The sequence below is a fragment of the Epinephelus fuscoguttatus genome, linkage group LG16, assembly GCF_011397635.1.
Source record: "Epinephelus fuscoguttatus linkage group LG16, E.fuscoguttatus.final_Chr_v1".
Classification (NCBI taxonomy): Eukaryota; Metazoa; Chordata; class Actinopteri; order Perciformes; family Serranidae; genus Epinephelus; species Epinephelus fuscoguttatus.
Genome location: NC_064767.1, coordinates 6,742,299 through 6,755,528, shown reverse-complemented (window position 1 = coordinate 6,755,528; position 13,230 = coordinate 6,742,299). Strand labels below are relative to the sequence as shown.

The 13,230-nt window shown below is 40.7% G+C and overlaps 1 pseudogene; it reads left to right on the top strand.

Moving 5' to 3' along the window:
• The window catches only part of LOC125903310 (NLR family CARD domain-containing protein 3-like), a 33,385-nt pseudogene continuing 20,155 nt past the window's right edge, over positions 1-13,230 (top strand).

Sequence of the window (13,230 nt, the reverse complement as noted above, 5' to 3'; positions counted from 1 at the left end):
ACCTGGTCCAGACAGCAGAGAGCTGCAGAGTGATGAAGTCCATGAGAAGAAACTGAGTAAGTGGACCTTTGATTGATTCCAGTCTCTAATGTGTCTCTGTTGGTTCATGTGTTCACCTCCTGTCTTTGATCGAGTTTAGCTGACAACAAATACTTTAAGTCTAATGATGAACCTGTCTGTCTGTCTGTCTGTCTGTCTGTCTTCATCAGGAGGCTGCAGGTTATCACCAACATGAAAAGGTATCACACTCAACACATGACATCACATTTGATCCTGTTTCACCTTCAACATGTTCATCAACTCTTTAACTGAATATCTTTTTTTTTTTTGGACAGTTTGAAGACGTTTTTTGGGGCATTTGTACATTAAACTGTTATTTGAGAATATAAACAGATGATTCATTGACAATGAAATAATCATTTGCTGCAGCATAAAGACATGTATACATGTATGTGTATGTCAGACATTAACTTCCTTGGTGCAGTGTGCACCTCGTTGATTAAATGTCATCAATTTAAATCCCAGCTGTACAAGAACATCTAAAGTGTTGAGTTCCCCTTATGTGACCCATAAATGATGCAAAGCCTGTGGAGCTAGTTCAGGCAGACAACTCAAGTGCGCAATCCAGATCAGCTGATCAGCCACATGCTCTCCTCAGCTGATAGGGCGGGCTATTTAAACTCCCTCTGCTTACCTGATCATTCCTTGCTACTCTGCTGCTGCTCTGCTGCTACTCTGCTGTTCTGCTGCTCTCACTGCTGCTGCCGCTGCTGTGTGCTGCTTATGAAGCTTTTCAAATCCCACCACCTTCCCAGCATCCACCTGTGGCCTCTGTTTCTAGGATCCCCAGCTGGGGTCTGCTATTCATTTCCTGTAATGTCTGTCATGCAGATCATTTTCAGGGAATGAATAAATTGAGATAGAGCCTGACGCCAATCTTGCTTCAGCCATGCTAAAACTATTCATGCTCTGCTTCAGTATGCAAATATTTATGGTAAAAAAAATGTTAAATTCAGTCCAGAGTTGTCTGACTGAACTACATCTTGTTAAACCATAATCTTCAGCTGTCAGCACTCACACACATTTTCTTCAGTAAATTCAGTTCTAGTTAAACGTTGCTGTGTTGATCCTTTTCCTGTTGATAGCTGATAGTTTCTCCAGCAGCTGCTGAGGCTGAAGACTAAAAACCGAATCTCCCTCCCTGCTGGTCTTCCTCTCTGTGTGCTAGGATCCATCAGAGACCAGACTCACCTGGACCTGAACCTGAGCCCAGCTGTGTGTCTCCTGAGACCGACCAGTCACATGAACATGGCATCGATGTTAAAGGACAAAAAGTCTCTGCTGCACAGTAAGCTGACATTAAATGTCAGATGAAGCTGACAGCTTCCCAGTATAACTGGTCTTCTACTGCTGATATTTAAGTTCTCCTTCTGAATCTAACCCCAACTCTCTGGGGACTAGTTGAGGAGGTCTCCTCAGGTGTGCTGTGGCCTAAACCAAACCTCAGTTTGAAGTGATGTGGCAGGTCAACAGTGTAAAGTCTGAACACATCAGACTAACAACACACTGCTTAAACAATCATACACCAAATACAAACAAGTATCACATCAGCTGTGACTCTAGTTGTTTAGTTATTGTATCCCATTGTAATGTTGGTTAAATAAGCATTATAAACAAGATGTGTTTCAAACACATGCTTTAACTGTAATAAAATCATTTTCACTGCCAAATAAAATCAGTGAAATCAGAGACAGAAATCTTGTATGTTCAGTTAATTTCAGTGTTTCTATCAGTTTCCAGCAGCAGAGAGAAAAGTCCCCTGTACCCAGCTGTGTGTCCATGAAGAGTGATCTGTCAAAAGACCTTGGGATTCACTTCAAAGATGGACTCCCTTCTTCTGACCTGCTGTAAGTACAGTTTTTAACAGTCCCTTTAGCACTAATTTCAGAACCTTGATGTCATTTTTCACAACCTGTAACACAGGCTGTCCAATGCTCAAAACATTGCATTGTGCATCCATATCTTTAAAGAAACCTTACACCTGCAGAATCACTGTTTCAAATAATGCATTGTATCATGAAATACCATATGAAGTTAATTTAGATCACCCACACATAAGATACAGATAGTTTCATTGTTTATTACTTTGAACAGTCATTAAATATTGTAGTACAAAATATGTCAACAATGTTTCATTATGGTACTACATCACTCTACGGTTAACGGAAATTTATTGAAGCAATACAACATAGATTTCTTTGAATCAAAACAAAAATAATTGGCTACAAAAAAAAGAAAAAAACTACAGTACTATAAAATGCATGTAAAAAAAAATAAATAAATAAAAAGACTCAATCCAAAGGATTGATTACTGTACTGTGCTTCTATCCATCAACCCTGTCTTGTGGATTTGGCCACAGGTTCTCATCCACATCACAGCTGATCTTCTGAGGTTTGGTTGAATCATTCTAGCTGCCTCAGTCATTGTAATGCCATGATTTACAACATGGTCTACAAGTATTGCCCGGATTTCATTGGACACTCTTTGCTGTTGCTGTCTTGGTCTGTGGCCTTGTCCTCTACCACGTTCCCTCACACCTCTAAAATGAGGCCCATGACCACCTCTCAGAAGGGGTGTGTGACCCCTGCCAATCCTTTGACCACCATGTCTTCCTTGTCTTCCTCTTCCCATTGCTTGACCTCTGTTGTGATCACTTGCCAGCTCCATGTTACTGAAATTGCTTGTACTGTCATGGATCCCACTCATTTATACTCATACCACAAGGTGAAATCAATCATCAGTAACGAGTTGAGGGTGTTGGAAAAGCAATTACAAGGGCCTTTCACGATCTAAACATTACATATTGTTCAGCAGTTTCCATAAAACTGTGCGTTAAGAGAAATGCAAGTTTAACTTATTATTTTGAGCAGTCGTATACATTGATAGTTAGATCATTGTAATGAAATGAATAGACGGTCATCTCAGATGTAATGTGTGAATTGCATTTTGAAATGGTAATACTTTGATGTTAAGTTGTGTCATTTTGAACAGGTAATTTTAGTTAAATAAACAAATGATCTTAATGTGTATAGTATCCAAGCAACTGGAAAAAGTGTTAGGAGTTTTGAAAAAGTGTGCAATTTGATCATTATTTTTGAGTTTTGTGTCTAGAGTTGTGAAAAGGGATAGCAAGGTATGAAGCTATGATGCAAACATAATCAGACCTACTTCCTCCTCAGAGTCGACCAGGAGAGGTCATATTTTCAGATAGCTGCAGATTTCTGAATCACTAAGCTTGAGTCGTAACAAGCGTTCTTGGGCTTTTTTTTTTCAATTTGAATCCTGAAGAGCTTTTTGCTGAGACGTGGACTCTTGCTGAGATTTGAATGGAGATAAAGACTTATTTTGTTGGTGGTTGACCTGTAGGTTTTATATTGGGCACTGAATGTGTAATACACTGTGGTGAACTTCAAATTCTTGTGTGTGTTTTATTTTATGTTGTCAGCTGGTGCCTTGTTTGGTTGATTCTTATTCCAAGGCTCATATACTGAAAGACATGGGTCCTTTCTGGAGGTGATTGGTACCTAACTAAGAAACATTATCTCTGTCAGACCTGAACTCTGACTGGTACCTGGGCTCCAAGTCAAACTGCTATAATGTGACTCTAATAGTTTAAGTTATTACTTGTCATTGTAACGTTTTGATTAAAATGCTGATGTTGCTTAGTTGGGAGAAGAAGCAACCAACAAGCACCGTAAAAAACATGTTTCAAACACATGCTTCAACTGTAATAAAATAACTTCCAGTGCCAAATAAAACCAGTGAAATCAGAGACAGAAATCTTGTATGTTCAGTTAATTTCAGTGTTTCTATCAGTTTCCAGCAGCAGAGAGAAAAGTCCCCTGTACCCAGCTGTGTGTCCATGAAGAGTGATCAGTCAAAAGATGGTTGGATTAAATTCAAAGATGGACGCCCTTCTTCTGACCTGCTGTAAGTAAATAAAACTTTTGATTGAAACAGATGAACTAACTGTTCTGATCCTCAGTCATGAGACACAGAATCAGGTGTCCATCATTTACAGTGTTGTTTACATCTGGTTTTCATTCTGATCAATCATGACAGAACACGTCTTTAACTAACTGGTCTGTGTGTGTTTTTGTAAATCATATAAGTTCTACAGTCTCCTGGTGCAAAGATCATGTGAGCTCATTGTTGATGATTCCTCCACAGAGTGGACCAGGAGAGCTCAGAGGTTCCCAGTGGTCAGTCTGCCCAGCAGCATCAAACACACCTGGACTCCATATTTATGGTCTGTACATGTACAACAACTACTTTAACATCTCTTCTGTTCACAATCATCTCCATGCTGCACTTTTTACACCAGTGGATTGTCAGTGTGTCCAACATGGATCTGATGTTTGATTGTGTCATTCATATAATATTCTGTTCCAGCTGCTGGAGGAGAACATCGTCACTTTTGTGAAGAACGAGCTGAAGAAGATCCAGAAGGTTCTGAGTTCAGATTACCCAGAATGCTCAGAGAGTCAGAGGGAGGATGAGGAGGTGTTGGATGGTGAGGATGAAGAGCAGAGGAGGAGCAGCAGAGAGGCATTTCTGAAGATCACACTGAACTTCCTGAGGAGAATGAAGCAGGAGGAGCTGGCTGACTGTCTGCAGAGCAGTAAGAGGATTTCTATAAAGATTTAACATGATGGATAAACGGGACGTTTACTAATGTCTCAAGAGACGGACCAAAATATATTCATATACTCATTCTTTGAGGAAATGACATGTTGAAATATTTCTTTGACTTGCTAATGTTCCTTGTTATGTTCATTCAGGATGTCTTGCTGCAGTCTGTCAGCGTAAACTCAAATCTAACCTGCAGAAGAAGTTCCAGTGTGTGTTTGAGGGGATCGCTAAAGCAGGAAACCCAACCCTTCTGAATCAGATCTACACAGAGCTCTACATCACAGAGGGAGGGACTGCAGAGGTCAATGATGAACATGAGGTCAGACAGATTGAAACAGCATCCAGGAAACCAGACAGACCAGAAACAACAATCAGACAAGAAGACATCTTTAAAGCCTCACCTGGAAGAGATGAAGCAATCAGAACAGTGATGACAAAGGGAGTGGCTGGCATTGGGAAAACAGTCTTAACACAGAAGTTCACTCTGGACTGGGCTGAAGACAAAGCCAACCAGGACATACAGTTGACATTTCCATTCACTTTCAGAGAGCTGAATGTGCTGAAAGAGAAAAAGTACAGCTTGGTGGAACTTGTTCATTACTTCTTTACTGAAACCAAGGAAGCAGGAATCTGCAGGTTTGAAGAGTTCCAGGTTGTGTTCATCTTTGACGGTCTGGATGAATGTCGACTTCCTCTGGACTTCCACAACAATGAGATCCTGACTGATGTTACAGAGTCCACCTCAGTGGATGTGCTGCTGACAAACCTCATCAGGGGGAAACTGCTTCCCTCTGCTCACCTCTGGATAACCACACGACCTGCAGCAGCCAATCAGATCCCTCCTGGGTGTGTTGACATGGTGACAGAGGTCAGAGGGTTCACTGACCCACAGAAGGAGGAGTACTTCAGGAAGAGATTCAGAGATGAGGAGCAGGCCAGCAGAATCATCTCCCACATCAAGACATCACGAAGCCTCCACATCATGTGCCACATCCCAGTCTTCTGCTGGATCACTGCTACAGTTCTGGAGGATGTGATGAAGACCAGAGAGGGAGGAGAGCTGCCCAACACCCTGACTGAGATGTACATCCACTTCCTGGTGGTTCAGACCAAAGTGAAGAACATCAAGTATGATGGAGGAGCTGAGACAGATCCACACTGGAGTCCAGAGAGCAGGAAGATGATTGAGTCTCTGGGAAAACTGGCTTTTGATGAGCTGCAGAAAGGCAACCTGATCTTCTATGAATCAGACCTGACAGAGTGTGGCATCGATATCAGAGCAGCCTCAGTGTACTCAGGAGTGTTCACACAGATCTTTAAAGAGGAGAGAGGACTGTACCAGGACAAGGTGTTCTGCTTCGTCCATCTGAGTGTTCAGGAGTTTCTGGCTGCTCTTCATGTCCATCTGACCTTCATCAACTCTGGAGTCAATCTGATGGCAGAAGAACAAACAACATCCCGGTCGTCTAAAGTCTTCAGAGACAAACAGAATCTGAAGTATCTCCACCAGAGTGCTGTGGACAAGGCCTTGCAGAGTCCAAATGGACACCTGGAATTGTTCCTCCGATTCTTCCTGGGTCTTTCACTGCAGACCAATCAGAAACGCCTAAGAGGTCTGCTGACACAGACAGGAAGTAGCTCACAGACCAATCAGGAAACAGTCCAGTACATCAAGAAGAAGATCAACGAGGATCTGTCTGCAGAGAGAAGCATCAATCTGTTCCACTGTCTGAACGAACTGAATGATCGTTCTCTAGTGGAGGAGATCCAACAGTCCCTGAGTTCAGGACGTCTCTCCACAGATAAACTGTCTCCTGCTCAGTGGTCAGCTCTGGTCTTCATCTTACTGTCATCAGAAGAAGATCTGGACGTGTTTGACCTGAAGAAATACTCTGCTTCAGAGGAGGCTCTTCTGAGGCTGCTGCCAGTGGTCAAAGCCTCCAACAAAGCTCTGTAAGTACAGAGACAGCTGGATTCATATATCATAACTTAAATGCTTTGTTGTCTTTTCAACTTAATATCTTTTTCTTTATTATATCATCTTCTCAGACTGAGTGGTTGTAACCTCTCAGAGAGAAGCTGTGAAGCTCTGTCCTCAGTTCTCAGCTCCCAGTCCTCCAGTCTGAGACACCTGGACCTGAGTAACAACAACCTGAAGGATTCAGGAGTGAAGCTTCTGTCTGATGGACTGAAAAGTTCACACTGTACACTGGAAACTCTCAGGTGTGGATTCATCAACATGTTCAACTGATGGCCACTTGGATCCTGATTTACATTAGTTGATAAACTCATAACCATCACAGGATTGTCTGTGCTGTTATGATTTCAAACCAGTTGTGTTTTGTGTTTCAGTCTCTTTCCATCAACATGTTTATGTTGTTTTTTTTCTCTGTTGTTGGAACTTGAAATATCAGAGAGGAATCAGTGATGTTGTCAGATAGTTGGTGGACATTAGTGGGTGTTTGGTTGTGACTAGAAAAAAGTCTAATAATGTTGATGTAACCCCACAGTAGGCGACAGTATGGCAGTACTGTGGTACTCACCCTCAGATTATGTGACATGTGTGTTGTCTTGTGTGTTTGCAGTTTGTCAGGCTGTCTGATCACAGAGGAAGGCTGTGTTTCTCTGGCCTCAGCTCTGAGCTCCAACCCCTCCCATCTGAGACACCTGGACCTGAGTAACAACAACCTGAAGGATTCAGGAGTGAAGCTTCTGTCTGATGGACTGAAGAATTCACACTGTACACTGGAAACTCTCAGGTCAGGATTCAACAGCATGTTCACCAACCTGCAGAGGGCTGTACCATGTAGCAAGATCAGTGGCTTAGCCAGACATGTTGAGTTGGATTTTCCGTACTACAAAGGTGGCTCTTTTAACCTGGCTCGATTGCCATGTTAACCTCTGCTGCAAACCTGACCTGTTTGGGACAAGTTTATGCGTCAAATCAGCTAAAAAGCACCTTTCACTGCTCCTTTGAGAAGCATCACTCTATAATCAATGTGAATATATGAGCGATGCAGATTGTTAGCTGAGGGAAAACATTATAAATGCACTTTATCCAACTTGTTGAGCCGTAACGTTACATACATGTCCCCGAACGAAGCTGTGTGATTACAGTAGTGTTTACTGTATCTGTCACGTCACTTTATTTTAACACAGGAACCTAGAGTCCATCAGTGATGCTGAAAATCTGAGGAACATTGTTTTATTTTATCTGTAAGGTTGTTGTTGCTCTCACTGAACTACTGAATATATTTGTGTCCTCTGCTCCATCTGTCCACGCTGGCTCTAAGAAAAGCTTCTTTAAAATCACAGGTAGCAAACAGGTCACTATATTATTAATCAGGATGATGTTTACTGTCATATGAAATATGATAGAATCCTGTCAAAGCACCATAACGTTACCACTGTGGATTAGGTTTTATGTTTGGTCCTGATTTGCTGAAGTCTGTTTTACACTGCTGGTATATGACAGCTGATAGAACACTGATTAGAAAATTAATTAGTTCATTGGTGTTTATCACAGATAATATTCAATCAGTAATATTCATTTCATTTTAATTTGCCCCCAAACTTTAGTGATGCATGTGTCTCCTTCATTAAGAGACAGTAAATGCAGTTCTTGTTTAAATCTGCTGCATCAAGTTTAAAGAGCTGTAGAAAGAGCAGCTGTCACATTAGAAATAAACAGAGAGGATGAGGGTGGCGCATGCGCGGGACTGAACGCATGGGGTGCGAGTAGCTCCAGGAAAATTAAAAAAAGATCCAGAGGACACATTTGTGTGGAAATGAGAAGAGAAATCTGAAGCAAGTCCAAGTTTGTAACAGTAAAAGATCTGAGAGATCTGACGGATCTGTGAGTGACAAGAGGAGAGGAGAAGCGCAGACAAACAAATCAACCATGCCTCCGAAGACTAGAGACAAAGGGAGCAGAGAATTAGGTGACAATGAACAGCTAGATGATATTCAACGTAATATAGAGAAAATACTGTCGATGCTGATATCAGAATGTAAAGTGAAATTCCGTTGAAATGAAAGTTGAATCACTTGACGAGAAAATGGAATCCATTGTCTTTGATGTGCACAATCAAGGCGTGCGTATTGACACACAAGAAATGAGAATTAATTCTCTGGAGAGGAAGCTGACAGACTTGGAGGATGAGTTGGAAAATAGAATAAGAAGAAATAATATTCACATCCTCAATTTACCAGGGGAAGAAGAGGGAGACAGTTTAACAGACTATCTGATAAATCTGATATTGGAGGAGTTGGGAGCGGAAATAACCTCAGAAGACTTGGAATGGTGCCACAGGATTGGAATCAAGCAGAAAAGGCCCAAATATCCACACATGGTAATTCTGAAGCTATGGAATTACCAGACTAAAGTCAACATATTAAAGGCACAAGGTGACAAAGAAATCAAGATCAAAGATCAGTTTCGTTCAAGATCAGTCTGTGAATTTGAGGAGAAGACGCAAGGAATATCTTCCAATCAGACAAGAGCTGGACAAATGAGGGATTAAATCTCAACTACGCTATCCGGCAATGCTGTGGGTATGGAAGGGGAAACAGACATTGCAATTTGCAAATGTGGGAGAAGCTCAAGAGATGTTGAAAACAAGTTTCCCAAGCGGGGATTCCAGCTCTCGTGCGTAATAGACAGCGCCATGGACAGCGCAGAAAGTGGAGAGCAGTTAAGGATTGAACTGAGTTGAATGGGTAAGCGTGTTGCAGTGGGCACAAACTATAGACACTGAGACATCACTCTTACTGGATTTGAAAATGGTCTTTTTCTTTTTTACCCTCCTTTTTTAAATCATAAGCAAGGCATATGACCTAATATTATGGCCACGTTGGACACGTCATTATTCCGGACACATTATGGACCCGTTATTATTTATTACCATTATTATTATTTTTTTTATATCAAGTCACAGTTTTGGGGGACTTCTGGCTCTTCAGTAAGAATTTTAGGATATGTTTTGTCTGTGCTTATGCAGCATACTGGGGTCCGTTTCACAAAGCAGGTTTAGTGAAAACTCTGAAATGAGGGAAACTCTGGGTTTTCCGTTTCAGAAAGGGAGGTAACTTAAACCAGAGAAAGTGGAGTAACTCCAGCCCGTTTCAGAAAGAGAGGTAACTGAAGCTCGGTGTCAGTTACTATGGCAACTGACTCTGTGAACCTAACCTGGTCGGGAGCAGGTTTTCTTCAATGAACCTCGAGTTTCTAGCTGTCTCCTCCCTCTTACGCCACACACGCAGTGTGATTTGTTCATTCATTCATTTAGTGTTGCCCGGGTTTCAGCGAGTTTGATCATCTGTCCTCAAGGTAAAGTCGGATCCTAAAGTGTGTTCTAGTTCTAAATCTACTTTTTTCGACCATGGCATGTCCGTTCTTGGAGGACCCTGTGGACGAAGAGGCAGTGTTACTGAGGAGGGAGTTACCCATTCGTCGGGAGATTATTCACAGGCCCAGAATTGACGTGGGCTATTATCATTTCCAGAACATTTTCTTTTTGAACGGTACTGTTTCACATCACAGTCCATCATTTATATCCATAACCTCATCTGTCGTGACATAACCAATGTCACCAACCGTGGACGTGCACTTTCATCTACCCAGATTCTTTGTGTTGCTCTTCGTTTTTTTGCAAACGGGAGTTTTCTGTATTACATCGGAGATGCAGAAAATATCAGTCAGGCCACTGTCTGCAGAGCCGTGAGAAAAGTGTCTCTAGCTCTGAAACGTCTATTAAACTCTTTTGTTGTGTTTCGTGGACATAAACCTGTAAGGGTCATCAAGGAGGGGTTCCACAGGATTGCAGGTGAATGATGTAGAAATCAGTTAAAATTTATGATTATATATCATATTCAGTTAATGACATGGTGCTGCAACCTCAGACTGGGATTAGTCATTTTAATTTCTTTCAGGATTTCCCGGTGTGATAGGGTGCATTGATGGAACCCACATTCCCATCATTGCTCCTTCACAAAATGAAGGAGACTATGTGAATAGGAAGTCCATTCACAGCATTAATGTGCAGGTAGATTGACTGTCTCAAAATGTCAGACTGCATCACACTGCAAAAACTCAAAATCATACCAAGAATGTGTGTCTTATTTCTAGTCAAAATGTCTCATTTCTAGTCAAAACAAATCACACCTAAAAGTAACTTGTTTTTAGACCATTTTCACTTGTTCCAAGCACATTTTCACTCGAAAAATAATTAGGCTAGAAAAATCTGTCAGTGGAGCAAGTTTGTTATTTCTACTTATTTCAATTGAAAATGTGCTTGAAACAAGTGAAAACTGTCTAAAAACAAGTTACTTTTTAGGGGATGTGTCTTAAGTGTAAAGACATTTGATTTGATATTTCATCTTGAGCTGCTTTCACATTCTTTTTTCGCCGGTGGGATTGCATCTAAGTGAAATAAATTTAAGCTTTAACACCATTCCACCTGTTTGCATCTGTAGCCTAATATTATTGTAATTGCATAAATGTATAAAATAAATTTAAACTTACGCATTGACTCGAGCAGTAATTTTCTCCCACGCCGACTCCCGTTCCTTCGCAGCTTTTAGCCAGGCCTCGGGATATTAACGCTGTTACAGCTGAACTTCTAAATGGTTAAACAGTGTACTTAATGCCGCTTTCATCTTTGACGAAATTACAGTAGCGTTAGCTCACCGCTAGTTCTTGTTTCCTCTTCACCAGTTCAGCTAGCTCCTGGCGGGTGTCCGGGATCTGTGATGGAGTCGCCTTCGCATGCATCGTCATGATGGATCGAGCTATTCTAGAAACAAAACAGAGGCTGGTTGGTATAAAGCGCCTGGTGGACGCGCATGTCACCGAGAGATGGCGCTTACTCTTCTTCCTGAAAACAGCTTCAAATTCGCTGTATGAGCGCATTAAAAATCCAACTCCAGAGGAGTAAAAAATGCAGTCCTTTTAATGGCGCTTGTTGCCATGGTGAATCGTGGTATCGGGGCTCCATTGATGATGGCTTTTTAAAGTCACGCGCTTAACTCAGAGTGAACAAACTCTGCGTTGATTGAACCGATTGAAATCACCTGTTCTGAAACCCGTAACCCAGAGTTTCCCATCTCAGAGTTACTCAACTCAGAGTTCAGGGTTAGGCTCAGAGTTTGTTGAACCTCCTTTCTGAAACGGACCCCTGGTGTGTGAGTGTGTGGGATAGAGTGAGTAGGTGATCGAGCGCAAGCATGTGGGTATGTGACGACTGCATGTGGGGAGGGAGAAGAATTTGAGAAGACTTAAAGCCAGTAGGAATGTTTGAGTATGAAGTCTTTCTACTATTAATGGAATGAATCTAGAAAAATGGATCTGGAGAAGTTGATTACAGAATAGGAGGATTTAATTTTTTTGTTATTATTATCATTATTATTATTATTATTTTTTTAATTCTTTCTTTTTCTTCCTCATTATTATTATTATTATCATTATTATTATTAGGAATTTGTTAAGATGGGGGAAGGAAGGAGTTGTACAGGGATACCTCCTTAATATTAAGATTCGATGGTTTGGGCACAGCAGGTGAAGAAGTGGAGTTCAAAGACCCTACAAAGGCAATGCGCCATACAGTACTCTATTTTATGTTTTATGTATGTCTATTGTTAAATGTATGCTCAACATCTTTATTTCTTTCTACAAAAAAATAATTTAGAAGCCTGTATGACCTTTATCGACATAGCAGTATAATGATACTTACACTGGCATATAGATGGCCCTCATCTGAGTAGCCATTTTTTATTTTTATATTCATGTATGGTAGTTCATTTAGGGAAAGTGAATTTAGATTCGTCATCTGTTTAAATTAATAAAATTCAGTGTATCACATGGAATGTCCACGGTTTATGGTATAAAAAAACATAAGGTTTTGGCACATTTAAAAAGTCTTTCTTCTGATGTTGTTTTCCTACAAGCATTACATTTTAAAAAGGGTGAATTTGAATATTTAAAGAGAGATTGGGTGGGAGAGGCTTACGATGCCACCTACTGCAGCAACAGTAGGGGAGTAGGTATTTTGATCAATAAAACTATACCTTTTTCATTGATATCATTACATAAAGACCAAGATGGCCGTTTTCTCGTTTTAACTTGTACTTTATATGGTGAAAGGTATACATTAAGAGCTTTGTATGTACCTTCAGGAGCAAATTTGATATTGCTAGATAAAATTCAGAACATATTAGATAACACTCAGACAGGAACTATAATTCTAGGAGGGGATCTTAATCATACATTCGATAAACTTGACCAACATAGTTTTAAAAAAGGAAGTTTTAAAGACCCTCCAAAGAGGCTGAAAAAATTTATTTCATCAAACAATTTAGAGGATGCATGGAGATTATTATTCCCAACAACAAAAGATTATACGTATTCCCAAAGCAAGAAAAGTTATTCAAGAATTGACTACATTTTCATTTCAAGATCTGCACTCAATAACATACTGGGCTCAGAAATTCATGAAATTGTTATTTCAGATCATTCTCCAGTATCATGTTATGTGGTACCA